This window comes from Dipodomys merriami, unplaced genomic scaffold, assembly GCF_024711535.1.
Source record: "Dipodomys merriami isolate MVZ:Mamm:240054 unplaced genomic scaffold, mDipMer1.0.p SCAF_3, whole genome shotgun sequence".
Classification (NCBI taxonomy): Eukaryota; Metazoa; Chordata; class Mammalia; order Rodentia; family Heteromyidae; genus Dipodomys; species Dipodomys merriami.
Window position 1 is genome coordinate 64,990,744 of NW_027204492.1, and position 15,213 is coordinate 65,005,956.

The following is a 15,213-nucleotide window of genomic DNA, read 5'->3' on the forward strand; positions in this document are numbered from 1 at the left end:
TATGTCAGATCGTAATACATGTTTTGAAAAAAAGGAGAAAGCTGATTGGGAATGCTGGCGAGGGACTACAACTTTAAGTGTACTAGTCCAGGAGAACTTTCCTGAGCAATGACATTCAATTATGAGAGTTGGTAGACTGAATCATAAAGGAAGAGGATTCAGTTAGAAGGAACATGTAAAAAGAGAATACCTTGAGAAACAGCAAGGAAAAATAGTGTAGCTAGATAGTAGGCATAGTTGCCTGGTGCCCAATTGCCCATGCCTGTAACCCTAGCTACTCAGGAGGCTGAGATATGAGGATTACAGTCCAACTCCAGCCCAGACAGGAAAGTCTTTGAGACTCTTATCTCCAATTAACCAGCAAAAAGTCAGAAGTGGGGCTGTGGCTCAAGTGGTAGAATGCTAGTGTTAAGTGAAAAAGCTAAAGGAGAGTGCCCTAGCCCAGAGTTCAAGCCCCAGTACTGGCAGAAATGACAGTAAAGTCCAAATGCTGAGGTAGAGTAGGTCACTGTAAACATTCTAGATTTTGGTCTTGCTTTATATGAGGCAAGGAGGCATTGTAGGGCTTTGAGCAGATGAGGCACATGATAGATTAAGCAGACAAAATACAACCAGTGAGACAATTAAAAGGGCATTGCAATTTGGTACATGGCAGTGGAGATGGGAGAAGTGGTTGGAATCTTAATATATTTTCAAGCCTATTTCAGAAAACAGAAGAGAAACAGAAAGAGAAACAGAAGAGAAACAAGTAATTGATCAGCAAGACGAATTAAAGCCTTGTGCTGGAGAGAAGGGACTAAGATGCAGGGCAATAACACATCTGTGGATACTTTTTACGCCTTAGTCTCATTTAATCTTCACAACAGCCCCACAAATTATTATCATTTCTATCTAGAGATGAAGAGACAGAGGCTCAAAGAGGTGACATGAAGTATTTAAGGATACGTAGCTGGTGTGAAGTAATGCTAGGTTCCAGTGTAGGCTGCCCTGACTATAAAGAAGATGTTCTTACACTGGCACCAGGTTGTTATAGTGTCAGGGCATAGATCAAGAATTGGAATCTGTTTTCTTTCTGGGCTCAGGATCTGAGGCCTAGCCTTCAAGATATTTTTTAACAACATAAACTCAATAACCCCTGGATAATTCTTTCACTTGTTTTATCTGGAGGCAAATACCTAATATTTGAAAAATGATGTCAGGATAAAGGCACAACAGGGGGGTCTTTCAAATGTATCTCACCCAGGGGCCATCCTTTTTGTACATGAGGAGTCTGGGGGTTTGCCCAAACTGTTCCATAATGTTCCTGTTATAGAGAGAAAAAGCTGTTCAAATTCTTCCTGTTTTACTAGATTCAAGTCAAGTATCCCCTCTCCTTAAAGCCTCCTTGTGGTGATGTTTCTCTCAGAATATACTATTATTGAACTTCCACTACCTATTGATCTCCTTAAATGACTAAAACCATTTAGTCTGTCTTAGAGATATTTGAGATCTTATCTAAATCTTTTGGAGTCTGAATATTTGAAGCCAGCAGAATGGAGTGTCCCTGCACATGTAGAGTCTTGGGAAATACTTATGAACAGACTTGATGAAAGACCTCAGAACTATGGATTGGAACTACCATTTGATCCAGCTATAGGCTTGTCAGGGGAAATAAAGCCAGTAAAGAACATTGTAGCTGGGCACCACGGGCTCACGCTTGTAACCCTAGCTACTCAGGAGAGTGAGATTTGAGGATCCCAAGTCAAAGTCAGCCTGGATAGACGTCTGTGAGACTCATATTTTCAGTTAACCAGCAAAAAGCTGGAAGTAGAGTTATGGCTCAAGCAGCAGAGTGCTAGTCTTCAGCGGAAAAAGCTTAGGCACAGTGCCTAGTTCCTAAATTCAAGCCCTAGTCCCAGCATACACACACACACACACACACACACACACACACACACACACACACACACACACACACACAGCAATTCTGAAGCCAGGTTGTGCTAAGCACAGCACAATGTGTGTGTGTGTGTGTGTGTGTGTGTGTGTGTGTGTGTGTGTGTGTGTGTGTGTGTGTGTGTGTGTGTTGGCATGCAGGTAGTCTAGTTTATCTGACTATGACTTTTGGTTTCTTTCTTACTCTTAAGATCAATGAGAGACTACAGACCAATCTCTTTGATGAACACAGATGTAAAGCTCAATAAAATTCTAGCCAACAGAATCCAGAAACATACAAAAAAATCATACATTATGACCAAGTAGGTTTCATCCCAGAGATGTGGGGATGGTTTAACATACATAAATCAATAAATGTAATTCATCACATCAACAGATCCAAGGTCAAGAACCACATGATTAGCTCCATTGACGCAGAAAAGGTTTTGGATAAAATACAACATTCATTCATGTTAAAAGCTATGGAAAAAATTGAAATAGAAGGAACATTCCTTAAAACAATAAAAGCTTTATATGACAGACCAACCGCCAATATTACACTTAATGGGGAAAAACTACAACCAATTCCCCTAAAAACAGGAACAAGGCAAGGATGCCCACTCTCCCCACTCCTATCAATATAGTTCTGGAATCCTTAGCCAGAGCAAGAAGGCAGGAAAAAGACCATTAAAGGGATCCTCATAGGGGAGGAAGAAGTTAAACTATTTCTTTTTGCAGATGACATAATTTTATACCTTAACGATCCCAAAGTCTCCATCCCCAAACTCTTAGAGATTATAAACCACTTGGCAAAGTAGCAGGATACAAAATTAACCCACAAAAATCAGTCGCCTTTCTGTACACCAACAATGTACAAGCAGAAAGGGAAATCAAGGAAATAACCCCATTCATAATAACCTCAAAAAATAAAGTATCTAGGAATTAACCTTACTGAAGATGTAAATGATCTATTTCATGAAAACTATAAAAGCCTAAAAAAAGTAATCATAGAGAATACCAGGAAATGGAAAGATCTCTCATGTTCCTGGATAGGCAGAATTAACATCGTGAAAATGACTATACTGCCAAAATTGATATACACATTCAATGCAATTCCCATTAAAATCCCAATGACATACTTTACTGAAATACAGAAAACAGTCCAAAAGTTCATATGGAACAACAAAAGACCTAGAATAGGTAAAGCAATTCTAGGCAAAAGAAACAACACAGGAGGGATCACGATACCGAATTTCAAGCTCTTCTATAGAGCCATAATAACAAAGACAACTTGGTACTGGTACAAAAAGAGATCCGAAGACCAACGGAACAGACTAGAGGACCCAGAAATAAAGCCACATACATACAATCAGTTGATATTTGACAAAGAAGCCGAAGACATACAGTGGAAGAATCATAACCTCTTCAACTAGTGGTGCTGGGAAAACTGGGTGGCCACATGCAGAAAAATGAAAGTGGACCCTAGCCTATCACCATGCACTAACATCAACTCAAAATGGATTACAGACCTTAACATCAAACCTGATACTCTGAAACTATTGCAGGACAGAGTAGGAGAGACACTTGAACTTATAGGCACAGGCAAGAACTTCATGAACAGAGTCCCAGAGTCACAACAAATTGGAGAGAAACTGGACAAATGGGACTACCTTAAAATAAAAAGTTTCTGCACAGCTAAAGAAATAGCAACCAAACTAGGAAGACAGCTAACTAATTGGGAAATAATATTTACCAGCAAAATATCAGACAAGGGTCTAATATCCATTATATACAGGGAACTCAAGAAACTAACTCCTTACAAATCTAACAAACCAATCATGAAATTGGCAAGTGAACTAAAGACAGACTTCTCAGAAGAAGAGATAAAAATGGCAAAGAAACACATGAGGAAATGTTAATCATCTCTGGCTGTAAAGGAAATGCAAATAAAAACAACACTGAGATACCACCTTACCCTACAGAATGGCTCACATCCTAAAGTCAGCCAAATGCTGGAGGGGATGTGGAGAAAGAGGAACCCTACTGCATTCCTGATGGGAATGTATACTAATACAACCACTTTGGAAAACAGTCTGGAGCTACCTCAGAAAGCTAAATATAAACCTCCCCTATGACCCAGCCATACCACTTCTAGGCATCTACCCTGAGCAACAGGAACTAGTATACAAAGACACATGCACCTCCATGTTCATTGCAGCACTGTTCACAATAGCCAAGATTTGGAAACAACCCAGATGCCCCACTACTGATGAGTGGATCCAAAAATTGTGGTACCTATATACATGGAATATTATGCAGCAATTAGAAAGGACAAAATAATGGCATTTGCAGGGAAATGGATGGGACAGAGCAGATTATTTTGAGTGAAGTAAGCCAAGAACAAAGAGACAAATGGTACATGGTCTCCCTGATATGTGGATGCTAAAGCCAAAATACAAGAAGATATGGCAAACAGGACTCAAGAAACAAAAGACAGCCACTCATTTTGTCATATCTTTGCTAATTGACCCCATGTTCTAGATCATATATATGGTAGATATATGCACAAAAAAGAGGGAAGCCAGCAGGAGGAACAGAATAAGTGGGAACAGCCCACACTAAACAAAAGGAAAAAAAATATAAACATCACCTGATGTGGAAAAAATAACTTGTAATGTCAGAGCTCATAGAATTCACAAACTATAGAGACCATGATAATGACAATTTGCCTTGTGAGAATTAGAAGATGTTTGTGACTCTAAGTATCACTATTCCACAACACTGTGAAATATGTGAAATTTATGTAATCACCTAATCTCAAAGAAAAAAAAAAGTGAGAGAAGGGATGAGTTAAGAGAGATGGGTGACAATGTTGTCAGAAACTTTGTACTTATATACTGTTTTGTAGAATGGGAACATCTTTGTACAACTACTTAAAGATAATAAAAATAAATAAATAAAGACATAAAGTAAAAAAAAAAGATGAATGAGAGGAACAGCTTCACTACAGTGATCTTAGTGCTACCAGGAAGAGATCTTTTAGTTTTTCTGAGACTTAGAGAGGCAGGGATCAAATGAGGCTTCAGACTCTGGGTTGATCTCCAAGTTAATTGTAAGGCTTGTAAAAGGCAAATAAATAAATAAATAGCTAGCCAGGCGCCAGTGGCTCATATCTGTAATCTTAACTATTCAGGAGGCTGAGATCTGAGGATCCCAGTTCAAAGCCAGCCCAGGCAGAAAAGTCTGTGAGACTCTTTTTTTGGGGTGGGGGTGGGGGTTCCGGTCGTGGGGCCTGAACTCTGGGCCTGGGCACTGTCCCTCAGCTTTTCAGATCAAGGCTAGCGCTCTACCACTTGAACCACAGCGCCACTTCCGGCTTTTTTCTTTTTGCTTATGTGGTGCTGAGGAATCGAGCCCAGGGCCTCATGCATGCAAGGCAAGCGCTCTACCACTGAGCCACCTTCCCAGCCCCCATGAGACTCTTTTTAAAATTTTTTTAAAATTTCATTTTCTTGTAAAGATGCTGTACAGAGAGGTTATAGTTACATCAGTAGTGAGTACATTTCTTTTTTTTTCAGATAGTTTTTTTTTTTATTGTGAGAATACCATACAGAGGAGTTACAATTACATGGGCAAGATAATGAGTACATTTCTTATCAAGCATTGTTGCCTCCTCTTTGTTTCCCCTTCTCATCCCTTCCCATACTCCCCCCACCTCCAATCCCATCCTCCCCCCACTCCCCACCAAAGTTGTGAAGTTCCTCTTTTGACATAATGACTTGTACATCTCATTGTTACAATGGGTCCACCTCTATCCCTAGTTAAAGGATTTGTTTTTTCCCTTCCCCTCCACAAATTATACCAACATCAAATACAGTGAAAGCATGGGTTATACCATGGGGGAGGGACATACAAAGCAACACAGAAATCATCTTATAAATGTATTAGAAACAATCGCATGAAAGAAAAAAAACATTTGAATACATATCTTAGGGTTCATTTCCCTAACATCAACTTATTTGACCTTTTCTGCTTGACTCAGATATATACTAGTTATTGCAAATAAGGGAAACCATGAGACCTATGTTTCTTTGGGCCTGGCTTACTTCACTTAATATAATTTTTTCCAAGTCTTTCCATTTCCTAACAAATGGGAGCAATGTCATTCTTTCTGATGGAGGCATAGAATTCCATTGTGTATATATACCACATTTTCTTAATCCATTCATATACTGAGGGGCATCTGGGTTGGTTCCACATCTTAACTATGGTAAATAATGCTGCAATAAACATAGTTGTGCTGGTAGCTTTAGTATGGTCTTGTTTGTGATCATTTGGGTAGATGCCCAAAAGTGGGATTGCTTATATTAAGTGAAGTAAGCCAGGCCCAAAGAAACATAGGTCCCATGATTTCCCTTATTTGCAATTGCTAGTATATGTCTGAGACAAGCAGAAAAGGTCAGATAAGTTGATGTTAGGTGAAATGAACCCCAAGATAAGTATTCAAATTTTTTACTTTCTTGTTTCTAAAATATTTATAAGATTATTTCTTTATTGCTTTTTATGTCCCTCCCCCTGGTATAACCCCTGCATTCACTGTATTTGATGTTGGTATAATTTGTGGAGGGGAAGGGAAAAAACAAATTGTTTAAATAAGGATATAGGTGGACCCATTGCAACAATGAGATGTACTAGTCGTTATGCCGAAAAATGAACTTTACAACTTTGGCCGGGAGTGGGGGGTGGGGGGAAATGAGGGGGTGAGGGGTGGGTGGGAGATGGGAAGGGATGGGAAGGGGAAACAAAGGAGGAGGCAACAATGCTTGATAAGAAATGTACTCATTACTTTGCTCATGTAATTGTAACAGTATTTTCACAATAAAAATTAGTTTATTTTATTGTTATTATAGAGGTGATGTACAGATATGTCATAATTACAAGAGTCAGGTAATGAGTACATTTCCTTTTCTACAGTGTCTTCTGTTTCTTCACTCTCTCCCAGTCCCTCCCTCCAGTCTCTACTCACAAGTTGTGTAGTTCATTTTCATCAGTGTCCAGTGAGCTCCACTGCTGCACATTTTCACCCTCTTTCCTCTCACATACTTTGAGATGGCAGGCATTTGCACCTAGCCCTGGGATGAGAAGAGGTCTCACAAACTTTTCTGCTAGGGCTGACCTCAAACCACAATACTCTCAATCTCAGTTTCACAAGTATCTAGAATTATAGGCATGAGACACTGGCTATGGGATTTGCCTTGGTTATTTTTAATTTAATTTAATTTTATTGTTAGGGTGATATCAGAGCAGTTACAGTTATATAAGTAAGGTAATGAGTATATTTCTTGCCGAACATTTTTATACCTTCCCTTGTTTTTTTTTCCACTTTCCCTCCCCCTAACCCCCCCCCCCCCCAAGATGTAAAGTTCATTTCCAACATAGTGTCTTGTGAATATCGTTGCATTGGTCCACCCTTTGTCCTTTGTCTCACCATTTTGTTATTCCATATCTTGTTGTTCCCTAACTTATAATTCCATATCTTGTTGTTCCATATTTTAGCTATGGTAAATAATGCTGCAATGAACCTAGTTGTGCTGGTAGCTTTAATGTGGCCTTATTTGTTATTGTTTGGGTAAATGCCCAGGAGTAAGATTGCTGGGTCATAGGGGAGCTCTATGTTCAATCTTTTCAGAAACCTCCATACAACTTTCCAGAGTGGTTGAACTAGTTTATATCTCCACCAACAGTGTAATAGTGGTCCCTTGTGGTTACATCCCTGCCAGCATCTGTTTTGTTTTCTTGATAATGCCTCAGTTATTTTTGAAATAGTGTCTTGCTTTTTGCTGGAACTGTCCTTGACTGTAATCCTTCTATTTATGCTGCAGCTAGAATGATTTTGGATTCTCAAGTAGGTAGAATTATGGGCTTGAGCCACTATTCCCAGCTGTAATTCTTCTCATTATTTATTGTCTCTAATTGGATTTAATTTGATCTTATTTTTCTAGTTCTTTAATGGGGAAGTTTTGATTATTAAGCTTTAAATATTATTTAAATATATATGTAGTCAGTGCTAGACTAGTCCTGCCTTTGCTATGTCCTACAAGTTGTGAAAATTCATATTTTTATTTTCATTTAATTCAAAGGACTTAAAAACATACCTTGAGATTTCTTTAATCCATGAATTATTTAGAACTATGTTGTGTCATCTCCAATTATTTGTGTTTTCTAGCTAAATTTCTGCCATTGACTTCTAGTTTAACCCATTGTATTATTTAGAATTTTCCTGTGTCATCTCCAATTATTGGAGAGTTTCCTATCTGTATTTCTGCCATTGACTTCTGATTTAATGGCATTGTAGTGAGAATAGATATGGTTTGATTTCTGTTCTCTACTTTTTTTTCTTTTTGATGCTGTGGATTAAAACCAGAACATTATGCAGGCAAGGCACATGTTCAACTCCTGAGCTACATTCCCAGCCCCTAATAGTAAGCTATTTCTTTATTTATTTAGTCAGTTGTGGGGCTTGAACTCTGGGCCTGCGTACTGTCACTGAGCTCTTCAGCCCAAGGCTAGTCCTCTACCACTTGAGGCATAATGCCCACTTCCAGCTTTTTCTGTGTATGTGCTACTGGGAATTGAACCCTGGGCCTCATGCATGTGAGGCAAGCACTCTATTACTGAGCCACATTCCTAGACCTATTTTTTATGTTTTTTTACTAAATATATATTTATTGTAAAGATACTGTACAGAGGGGCTACAGTTACATGAGTAAGGTAATGAGTACATTACCTACTGAGCATTGTTACTTCCTCCTTTGTTTTTCCCATACCATTGCTTCCTTCCCCACCTCCCCAACTCCTCCCACCCCCAGCACTATTTCCAAAATAGTGTATTGTACATCTCATTGCTACAATGGGTTGACCTGTATCCTTATTTCAGCATTTTGTTATTTCCCTTCCCCTCCCCATATTAGAAAAATGTACACATAAGATGCAGGGCACTGGAATCAAATACAGTGACAACAGGGGTTACACCATGGGAGAAGAACATACAAAAGAAACAAAAAAATCATATAGTACATTATAAGTACATTTAAAACAACAGCAACAAAGATAAAACCACTTATGTCCCAATATTGGGGTTCATTTCACTTAGAATCGTCTTATATGGTCATATGTACATAGCTTTCGACCTTTTCTGCTTGTCCTAGACATACACTAGTAATTGCAGATCAGGGACACCATGGGACCTATGTTTCTTTGGGCCTGGCTTACTTCACTTAATATAATTTTTTCCAGGTCTTTCCATTTCCTAACAAATGGGGCAATGTCATTCTTTCTGATGGAGGCATAGAATTCCATTGTATAAATATACCACATTTTCTTTTTATTTATTTATTTGTTTATTTATATTGTGAAAATACCATACAGAGGTGTTACAATTACATGGGCAAGATAATGAGTACATTTCTTATCAAGCATTGTTGCCTCCTCCTTTGTTTCTCCTTCCCATCCCTTCCCATCTCTCCTCCCCACCCCTCACCCCCTTCCCAACCCCCCGGCCAAAGTTGTAAAGTTCGCTTTTCAACATAACGACTTGTACATCTCATTGTTACAATGGGTCCACCTATATCCTTATTTAAACGATTTGTTTTTTTCCCTTCACCTCCACAAATTATACAAACATTAAATACAATGAAAGCAGGGGTTATACCATGGGGGAGGGACATACAAAGCAACAAAGAAATAATTTTATAAATGTGTTAGAAACAATTGCAAGAAAGAAAAAAAAACATTTGAATACTTATCTTGGGGTTCATTTCACCTAACATCAACTTATCTGACCTTTTCTGCTTGTCTCAGACATATACTAGTTATTGCAAATAAGGGAAAGCATGGGACCTATGTTTCTTTGGGCCTGGCTTACTCCACTTAATACAATTTTTTCCAAGTCTTTCCTTTCCTAACAAATGGGGCAATGTCATTCTTTCTGATGGAAGCATAGAATTCCATTGTGTATATATACCACATTTTCTTGATCCATTAATATACTGAGGGGCACCTGGGTTAGTTCCATATCTTAGCTATGGTGAATAATGCTGTGAGAACCATAGTTGTGAGGGTTGCTTTTATTTCGATGCTTGATATGGGTCTGTTAAGTTGATTTAAATCATCTTGGTTTAGTTTGGGCATGTCAGTATTTGCTAGAAATTCATCTGTTTCTTCCAGATTCTCAAACTTATTAGCATGAAGGTTTGAGAAGTATCCCCTTATTATGTTCTGAATCTTTGTTGTTTCTGTGGTAATGTTTCCATTCTCATCTCTGATTTGTTTATTTTGGTGTGTTCTCTTTTTTTCTGATAAGATTTTCTAAGGCTCTGTCAATCTTGTTAATTTACTCAAAGAACCAACTTTTTCTTTTGTTGATTTTTTCTATGTTTTTTTTAAATCCTGATTTAATTTTAATTATTTGTTTCCATCTACTGGATTGGGGTTTAGCTTGTTGCTCTTTTTCATGGAGCTTCAGGTGCCATTAAATTTTTATTTTCAGATCTCTCCAATTGGTTGATGTAAGAACTCAGAGCTATAAACTTGCCTCTGAGTACTGCCTTTGCTGTGTCCCAGAGGAGCTGGTAATTTGTGTGTTCATTTTTGTTAAATATCATGAGCATTTAAATTTCCTTTCTAATCTCATCCATGACCCACTGGTGGTTCAACAATGTGTTGTTAAGCCTCCACGTGTTACAGGGCTTGCTTTGGTGGCTTTTGGTGTTGAATTCTAATTTTATTCCCTTGTGGTCTGAGAGAATTCAGGGCATAATTTCAATGTTTCTGAATTTGGGCAAATTTGCTTTGTGACCTAAAATGTGGTCTATTTTGCTGCTGAGAAGAATGTGTATTCTGATGCTGCTGGGTGAAATTTGGGTAAGATGTCTGTTAAGTCTGGTTGATCTATGCTGTTGTTTAGATCCAAGGTTTCTCTGTTGAGTTTTTGTCAGGTTGATCTATCCAGTGTGGATAGTGGTATGTTAAAGTCCCCAACAATTAATGTCTTTGGATCTATGTGAGATTTTAGATAAAGTAGTGTTTCTTGGATAAATTTCGGTGCTCCGTTATTTGGTGAACAGATATTTAGAATTGTAACATCCTCCTGAAGGAGAGATCCCTTAATTAGTATGAAATGACCTTCCTTATCACTTCTCGATAATTTTAATTTGAAGACTATTTTACCTGATATTAGGATTGCAACTCCCGCCTGTTTATGGGGGCCATTTGCTTGGTAGATTTTAGTCCAGCATTTCGCTTTCAGAATATGTTTGTTTTTGTGGGCAAGGTGTCTCTCTTGAAGGCAGAAGATAGAAGGATCTTGCTTTTTGATCCAACTAGACAACCTATGTCTCACTTAATTGGAGAGTTAAGTCCATTAATATTGAGAGTTAGGACTGAGAGGTGTTTGGTAATTTCTGCCATGTTATCCACCTTCTTGTGGGATGTGACAAATGGGTTCTTCCTATGATTCTTGGATTCTCTGTTTGGGGGCTGTTTCTCGGCCTTTATTGTGCTCTTGTTGGTTTTTTTATGTGTAGGACATCTTTATGTATCTTTTGTAGGGCTGGTTTGGTGGAGATATATTGTTTCAATTTTTCTTTTGCTGTGTAAGGTTTTTTTTTTTTTTTTTTGGGTCCGGTCGTGGGGCCTGAACTCTGGGCCTGGGCGCTGTCCCTCAGCTCTTCAGCTCAAGGCTAGCGCTCTATCACTTGAGCCACAGCACCACTTCCGGCTTTTTTTTCTTTTTGCTTATATGGTGCTGAGGAATCGAACCCAGGGCCTCAGGCATGCAAGGCAAGCGCTCTACCACTGAGCCACCTTCCCAGCCCGTTGTGTAAGGTTTTGATTTGACCTTCCGTTATGAAGGAGAGTTTAGCTGGGTAGAGTATTCTTGGTTGATAGTTTTTTGTCTTTAGGGCATGATATCCATTATTCCAGGCTCTTCTTGCTTTAATTTCTCTGCTGAGAAATCTGAAGTTATTCTGATTGTTTTCCCTTTATAAGTGATTGATCTTTTCTCCATGACAGCTTTAACGATCCTTTCCTTGGTCTCAATTGATCCTGTGAGGATTACAATGTGATGGTGGGATGTCCTGTCCTGGTCTGGTCTATTTGGGGTCCTAAAGCTTCTTGTATCTGAATGGGCTTATCTTTTTGCATGTTTTGGAAATTCTCTGCTAGGATCCTGTTAAATAAATTTCCTAGACCTTTAACTTCTGTCTCTAGACCCTCCTCTACACCCATTAGCCTTAAATTAGACATTCTGATGGTGTCTTCTAAATGGTGAATACATCTATCATATTTTTTAGATTTCTTTTGAATACTTGTCTGTTATTTCTCTATAATGTCTAGGCTGTCTTAGATTTGATCTTCTGCATGGTCTAACCTACTGTCAAGACTTTCTACTTTGTTTTTTATTTCCTTTTCTTTTTTTTTGGTGTTAACAAATGTGATTTAATTTCTCTGACAATCTTTTTTTTTACATTTCTATTATTATATCTTTAAGTAGTTGTACAAAGAAGCTCCCATTCTACAAAACAGCATATGAGTACAACAATGTTTGACAACATTGTCACTCGTTGTTCCTAACCCGTCCCTTCTCTCACTTTTTTTTAAAATTGAGATTAGATAATTACATAAATTTCCTTTCCTTCTAATTGCAGATTTGATTGCTTCAGATTCTTTGTTGGAGCTTTGTTTTAGATCTTGTATGGACTTCTTTACCTCCTTAATTTGGTTTTCAGTGTTCATTCTCAGATCCCTTATTGATTGGTTATAGTTTCATTGGACTCCCTTTCCTTCTGTTGGACTTCATTCAGCATTCCCTTTGTGGCCTCCAAGGATTCCTTCAGCTTTCTGTTTGTGGATTTCATGAATGCCTCTATTAATCTTTGTTTATTCTCATCCCGCTCACACAATTCTTCAACTGATCTTTGATTAGCCTCCTCACCCTCAAGAAATTCCTGTATTAATCTTTAGTTAGCCTCATCATACTCACACATTTCCCTATCATGCTCACACAGTGTCCTTTGCAGGCTTTCAATCTTTTCATTCAGCATGTTTACCAGTAGTGTTTGTAGAGCATTTTGGGAACTTTCCTCTGGATTATTCATTAACTGTTCTGTTGCCTGGTTATCATGAGTGGGAGTTGCCTTTTTCCTTGTGTTTCTCTGGCTTGTTCTGCCCATTTGGGTATGAAAGCAAAGGCAATTCTGCACTAGAACACTATTTTAAGGCAAGCATCAACCAGAGCCTTGATTGTTTGTTGCAGTCAAAATGAGTACAGATACAATCTAGTTCAACAGATATGATTTAGTTCAACAACAAACACTAGGGATCAATGGACTAAGAAAATCAAAGAAGGAGTCAGCAGACCAGAAATTAATAGGTTTAGGGAGAATTGTGAATTGAAAATAAGATTAGAGGAATGTGGGGAGGGAAAGGGAGAGAGGGGATATAACCAAAACCTAAATATAGAGAGAGGAGAAGAATAGAAGGAAAGGAGAAAAGAGATACAGAAAAAGGAAAAATGAAAAATAAACAATTTAAAAATAAAAAACTTAAAAATTATATACGTATAAAGATATAATACTACAATTAAAGGAGTTAAAGCTGAGACTTTGTGAATTGAGTAATCAATATTTGAATAAAGTATGCACACAGTGAAGAATAAGGTCTAATAATCGAAGACAGGTAAATATTTGGTAATGAACAGAATAACAATTAAGTAAAGCAAAAAACCCCAAAAGGACTAAAAGGGAAAAGAGTAAAAAGGCAATTAAAAAAAAAAAACCTAAAATAAAAATGATGAAAAGGGCTGGGAAGGTGGCTCAGTGGTAGAGTGCTTGCCTTGAATGCCTGAGGCCCTGGGTTCGATTCCTTAGCACCACATAAGCAAAAAGAAAAAAAGTCGGAAGAGGCGCTGTGGCTCAAGTGGTAGAGTGCTAGCCTTGAGCTGAAGAGCTGAGGGACAGCGCCCAGGCCCAGAGTTCAGGCCCCACAACCGGACCTCCCCCCCAAAAAATGATGAAAAAAGAAGAAAATAATTTAAAAAATTTAGGTAGAAAAAGTAGTTCTTTGATTTTTTTGGGGGGGGGAATCTTGTGTCTCCCCTGTGTTCGTAACCAGTCTCTCGGTGGAGTCTCTGGTTTGCTTGTGGTGTTTGGTTTTCTTGTGGCTCAACTGTTTTCTTAAATCAGTTTGAGCAAGCAGAACAAAGCTCTGCCTTAGCAGGGACTTTATGACCCTTCTCCCAGGCTAGTTCAATGGGAGAGTGATCTGCTTTGAGATCAGAAAAGAGGGCGATGGCTGTTTCCTCTAGCTTGGAGTTTCTGTGATGGGGCTAGCTTGTGGTTAGGGTTGAGGCCTGTCAGCAACCAGTAGCCTGTTCCTGAGTGGCTAGCTCCTGAGACTCTCACACAGTCCAGCCTGGAGCTATTCTCATGATTTATGTGTATTGAGTTTCTGTTTTTCTTTTAACCTCCTGCATCTAGGTCTGCTGCCTGTGCTGCAGTGGGGTGGAGCAGCTTTTGGCTCTGTTTACCCAGTGAAGAAAGTCACTCCTCCATGGGCAGAGCTTTCTCTGCCTGGGAAGGGCAACTTTCCTCCATGTGGTGGACCTGAGCCCCAGGTTCCTTTGACTGGTTGAATGGCTCCTATTGTCTTCTTCCAAGGCTTGATTTACCTGCTAGTTGCTCTTGCCTGGTCTTTGTCTGTATCAAAGATGGAGTTATTCTCTGGTGGTGGGGGAGGGCCTACCTTCCCACTTCTGCTCCGTGAAAAGGAGTGAGGATGTCTTGTGGGGTACTCATACCTTTCCCTTGGTTTCTGGGCTGTCCACGGTCTGCTACTGTCTGTGGTCAGCAAGATGAAGATGTCCACTCTTGTCAGTTCTTGTTGGTGAGTAGAATCCACTCGTACACTGCCTCTGGTTCCTTTGTCCCAGGCTCCCTCTTTTGATATGGCAGCTGGGGCAGGAGCCACTGCTGCTGCATTGGTGAGTGCTCTAATCTGTCTCCTTAACCAAGCTGCCTGGATTTTCCCTCTCTGGCCAAACTCTCTGTACTGTGATGGCACACTTGGTGTGATTCTCTAGCCTTGGACTTTTTACTGGAACACTAAAACTGGTTTCTATGAGAGAGCTTGTTTAGCCTCCAGCTTCTCCTCTGCTATCTTCCTCCAGACTCCAGGTGTTTTGTTTTTTTTATAGTCCAGAAAGCAGTATATCCTTGTGAACATTCTGTATGACTTGAG